The sequence below is a fragment of the Podarcis tiliguerta genome, assembly GCF_965153285.1.
Source record: "Podarcis tiliguerta genome assembly, chromosome: 3".
NCBI lineage: Eukaryota > Metazoa > Chordata > Lepidosauria > Squamata > Lacertidae > Podarcis > Podarcis tiliguerta.
This window is the reverse complement of record NC_139536.1, coordinates 87,467,989-87,473,988: the sequence shown is the minus strand read 5'-3', so window position 1 is coordinate 87,473,988 and position 6,000 is coordinate 87,467,989.

The window sequence follows — 6,000 nt, the reverse complement described above, 5'->3', positions numbered from 1 at the left end:
TTGAAATACCAGAGATCATTTCAGAATGAATGTTTATTGGCAGGGGTAGGATAGCCCAGGGTAGCTATTCACACCTCCTCATTTAATATATCAATTTATGCTTCTTCTTCTTTTTTTGCAGGGTGAAGCATGGGGAAGAGTGCAGAAGGTCCCTGATTCAATCTCTGCCATCTCCAGTTAGGACTGTTGCAAATCCCAGACACTGCCAGTCAGTGTACACAATACTGAACTAAATGGGACCAGTGTTCTGACTCGGTACACAGCAGCTTCCTGTATTCCTACAAATCACTGCATTCAGGCTGCCTGTGTTTTTGCTGCCTTTATTTCCTGTGCCTTTGACAGCAGCGCTATCTGTTGACATTAGCAGGAGATATTGCTCACCTCTGCAGATCAAGCTGCTGTTAATGGCACATGAGTCAGCCCTCTCCCCATGGTCAGCTAGCAATTTGATTCTGTATACCTAAGACAATTAGCAACCTATTGATTACAACAGACTTCTGAGGTCAAACAGAAGCAAATCGGGACCTCTAATGTTCTGTGGGCTTTCTCATTTCAACCTAGCTTTATATTACCCATTAAAAGGTGCAATAGAGGGATGCGGGTGGTGCTGTGGGTTAAACCACAGAGCCTAGGACTTGCCGATCAGAAGGTTGGCAGTTCGAATCCCCGCGACGGGGCGAGCTCCCGTTGCTCGGTCCCTGCTCCTGCCAACCTAGCAGTTCGAAAGCACGTCAAAGTGCAAGTAGATAAATAGGTACCACTCCAGCAGGAAGGTAAACGGCATTTCCGTGTGCTGCTCTGGTTCACCAGAAGCGGCTTAGCCATGCTGGCCACATGACCCAGAAGCTCCCTCGGCCAGCTCCCCCTACGCCGGCTCCCTCGGCCAATAAAGCGAGATGAGCACAGCAACCGCAGAGTTGGTCATGACTGGACCTAATGGTCAGGGGTCCCTTTACCTTTACCTAAAAGGTGCAATGAGAACATCTCCACCCAACTACTGTCATTTCTGCAGACCCTCTTCTTGTACAGCAGAATTGGGATTACTAGGGAGTAGCGATGGGTGGATTTGTCCATTTTGGTTCTCTATTTTCTCATCTTACTGTAAATCTAGTCCTTCAGATTTCTGCAGCAATGTGATTTAAGAAAACAGCAACACTAAATATACCCTCATGAAAATTTGCAAGCATTTTAGTGTAAATTTCTCCCAGTAAACACATTTCTATTTTTCTTGATACAAATATTTTTGCAAAACAGTTTCTGCCAATAATAATTTTTTATGCATACACTGCCCTAGCTATGCAATTATTATTATTATTATTTGCAAACATTACTTGGTTGGGGAACTGATTTGCAAAATTCAGAGAAGCGGAAAAGTCTTGGAAGGATGGCTGTCTGTGAAGACCAAAGCTCAAAAAAGAGAGAAAAAGAGTCAAGGCTAGCTTTGTGCTGTGATTCATACAGAGCAATTACACCCCCACCACACCCCAAAGGAGATGTATTTCATTCCTCAGGGAACTCTGCAAACTTTTTTTTAAATAACAAAAAACAGCAACACAATGGTGGGCAGGCCAGGTCGTCCTCTTATATACCTGCTGGGATTGACAAGGCACCTGACCCTCACCTGAATCTCATAGCTCTCCTGTAGCTGCCTCTGATTAGTTATCATTTAACTCTTGGAGAAAATAATTAGCATCAAACGTCATGTGCATGGAAGTTGCCAAACCAATTAACAGCTAGAAGGATTACTGTTAATAGCACCAGTTTTCCCATAACTTGATATTGCTGGATAGTTCTGATGAACTGCAAAAGCATTTTTAGTTTGCTTTCTGTTGCCACCCTGGAACTTTTCTTTATTAGTGCCACTTTGTTTTGAACAATTCCTTGCAAATGAAGGAAAACAACTTTTCTGCTTGTTTATGTTGATAATATAATTTTGGTTACTGAGGACAAACAAGATTATACAAAAACAAGATTGGGTGCAGGCCTGGCCAGGACATAGGTGTCCTGACTGTGACCAAGGTGACCTCTGTGCTTGCTTGCTTGCTTGCTTGATCAATAGTTGTTGCGAACTTAAGGTCCCTGCTCTCTGCTCCCTGCTCTCCCTTCTTATGCTTTTTGTACTGGACCTAGAGACTACAATAGAGTGCATTCCATGTCAAGAAGGAGGGCAAGTGGGCACTCTATCAAATGACAGGGCAGGAGTTACATGGAGCAGGGCCTTTTCACTGGTGGTATCCATTGTATGCCTCACTCTTCCCAGACCTGCTCTCTTTTGGCCTGCATTTTGGAGCTTTATAATTTAGGAAGACTTTGGTATAACTGGTTGACAAGTTTTATCAGTTGCTGACGTATGAGCGGATTTTATTTGCTGCTATTCTGTGCTTCTGGTGCACCAGGGTTTACACCAGCATAATAGAGTTGGCCAGGATGCCAGAAGGGATACAATTTATGAGCTTTCTCCATTATCTGCACAGCCGGGGGTGTTCAGTCAACAGTGCAAAGGCTGAGCTGAAGCATTCCCTGCTGGTTACCTGCTTTCAGCAATAGGGGTCACTGTTTGGTAGTACCCAACTGGTTAGCTGTCAGATTCTAGAGCTCCCCATTGGTGGCTCTTAGGTAATTCATAGAATACAGAGTCCATTCATAAAACACAGTGTTCATTCAAAAAGCAGTAACATAAATCTCCTTTGCTACATATTGGGTGTATATTTCAGCAGCTGAACATACAGGTTTATGGCCATGCTGTAGTGTAGTGCTTATGCAACTGTGAATAAAAGTGACTGGGCTCATTGTCTCTGGGTATGGGGGGTGGGGAAGAGGTGACAAAACTGATTTCCAATAAGTGCCCCTCCTTTATTTCCATAACAAGTCCTTGAGTCTGTACTCTGAATAGTGACACCAGGGACCTAGAAGGTGCAGGTCTTGTCAATCCAACCCCTGCACAGTCTCTGTTAGAATTCCTGCTCCATGATTGCAGTCATGGGATTTTTGTCTATCACATGACGGTGTATGTTTTGACTCCACAAAGTTGGAAGTGACGGAGACAGAATGTTTGTGTTACTGTGTTCCATGAAGTGGGACTATTGTCCTTTGTTCTTTTTCTCTTTGCTGTCTGATGCTAGAGAGAGAGGGAGCCATGTTGCAGTGCTCCGTGTGTGTTTATATGTAAATAAAGTAGATTAGCTGAGTTGCTGAGGTCTGTTACACAAGCTGCAAAGACTCTGTGGATCCCTAAGTGTGCCGATGTCTGTTGGCATCGGTCGCTGTGATGTTCTGGTTGAAGAAAGCTTTTGAAGCTCCCGAATGATTGGCCAGGAGGGAGAGAACATGCCAGTCAGGCATGTGTCTCTGCCAGGGTCCTACTCGAGTGTAGGACAAGCTCCTGACAGTCTCATCGGGGCTGACCTTAAGGCGATTGGAGCAATTTGGCAAAATTGGGCCCTGTGTGCTGCTCCTAAGGGGGCCCCCTCACCAGGGCAATCTAGATGGATTTTATTTATATCTAAAAGATTTTGCAGACTTTGGCTGTTAACTGGGGCCCTACAAAAAAAATAATTCAGGTTGCTCCACACTGCTTCAAATTGGGCTCCACTGGCTAGCCCTGAGTCTCATAGTTGCTGGGCTTGAGTTACCCCGCCCTTGCATGAATTCTTGGGTTTGCAATTTTGGGAGAAGGAGACTGCGGCACTGGGGAGAGGGCAGGCTGGTGAGGACCCCTAGATTTAGAGGCCCAAGTTGTCCTGCCCTCACATGAAGTCTTGGGTTTGCAATTTTGGGAGAGGGGAGACTGCGGCACTGGGGAGAGGGCAGGCTGGTGAGGACCCCTAGACTTAGAGGCCCGAGTTGCCCTGCCCTCACATGAAGTCTTGGGTTTGCAATTTTGGGAGACAGCCTGCTGGGGAGCGGATGGGCTGGAGGCCCTCTAGATTTAGAGGCCCTAGGCTTCAGCCTACTTAGCCTATACATAAATCTGGCACTGCTTCTCATGCCATCAGGTTGTGGCAGGGCAGAGAAGTGTCACAGCTACTGAAATGATATTTTCCCATTTTCCTGCCACCCCGCCCTGCAGAGGCCCTGCCCTCTTGTTTTGCATCTGGTCAACCTGCTACAATCCTAAAACAGCTCCTGGCTGGACATGAACAAATGATGTGTATTAAGGACTTGATGCCACAGGGTGATCTATCCAGCACTCTGCCAGCCATGTAGTGGGTGGGTGTGCATTAAAACTGCTTGTGCTGCTTTCAGAGCAACATATTGCACAACAAGCGGGGCAGAAATGGTCAAAGTGGTTCTCGAGCGAACTTCTTTTCAGGGGCCGGGTGGAAAAGTAGAGAAAGAAGATTATTGTGCGTGCTAATTAACTCTGGAAGGCTGCCAAGCTGGGCCTCCAGCTACTTCCAAGTTTCTTATCATGAAGTTTGTTTGGTAAATAGTTTGGCTCAATCTGTTTGGAAGGATTTGGCATCTCCACACTAGCATTCTTTTTATCCCCATTCGTTTTCCCACTTGCTAGATCACTAGTTAATTGATTAGCGTGCCTCTTCCTCTGCTAGTTCCCATTCTGAGTTCTCTTTGCTTTGCTTTGCTTTCCTTATGTAGGTCGACCTGTCTAAGTCTTCCTTACCGTGGTTATGCTCTTCATGCTATTACTTTAGTCAAAAATAATCACAATGCTGTAGGTTTTTAACAATATTGTCAGCTGCCTTGCAGACTCACTGAATTGCAAGATGGGGAATGGATGTTTAATGAATAAATAACAATAGATTTCCTCCCCTATCTGTTAAGAATGGTTAAATGATCAGTGAGAAGTGGCTGTGTTATTACAGACGGTGCTTATGGCAAATTCTGCATCCATCAGGGACAGAAGCCTGCAATAAAATAAACAAAATCCCATTGATTTTCATATAATCATTTGCTTTTGTATAAATTGATTCAAGCCTACGAGAGGCAAAGAGCTGTGGAGGGCACTGAACCTTTTCCTGCTTGGGCAGAGGAAACCCAAGTCAATTACTCTCTGGTTTGTGAGACTTTCCTAGGTCAGGGGTAAGAAACCTGGGGTCCTCAAGATGTAGTTGAACTCAAACTCCCATCAGCACCAGTCAGAATTGCTGGATGCTTTTATTGTTGTTTAGTCGTTTAGTCGTGTCCGACTCTTCGTGACCCCATGGACCAGAGCACACCAGGCACGTCTTCCACTGACTCCCGTAGTTTAGTCAAACTCATGCTGGTAGCTTCGAGAACACTATCCAACCATCTCATCCTCTGTCATCCCCTTCTCCTTGTGCCCTCCATCTTTCCCAACATCAGGGTCTTTTCCAGGGAGTCTTCTCTTCTCATGAGGTGGCCAAAGTATTGGTGCCTCAGCTTCAGGATCTGTCCTTCCAGTGAGCACTCAGGGCTGATTTCCTTAAGAATTGATAGGTTTGATCTTCTTGCAATCCATGGGACTCTCAAGAGTCTCCTCCAGCACCATAATTCAAAAGCATCAATTCTTCGGCGATCAGCCTTCTTTATGGTCCGGCTCTCACTTCCATACATCACTACTTCCATACATCAAGGGGTGTGTAGTTCTGTACCCAGGCCCCAAGTCTATGTTTGCATGGCACAAACGATTACAGAATTGTGCCCTGCCCTTGTGGCTTCCTTATCCTCTTTTCTGAGCTCTCTCCCCACTCCCGGCCATATAAGAGAAATCCCTGGGCATGTCTGCACATATGAAATGGTTTTATCTTTTTTGTGAAATATGCAATTGTTTTAGGTGTGCTTTTATTGCCTTGTGAAATTGCTTTGAGGGTTTTCATGGGAAGCAAGTCACAAATTAAATAACAATAGTAAATGGTGTCGTTTCTTTTCACATGGGACCAAAGGAACCTGCTATTAGTCCAGAGCTATCAGTGACAACCTGTGGATGTCCCAGGTATTTTTGAGCACTTTTAAGCCTCATTTATTTCTGTGGGACTGTTTGAGGGCATGACCCAAGTGACTGGCTTTGAAATGAAT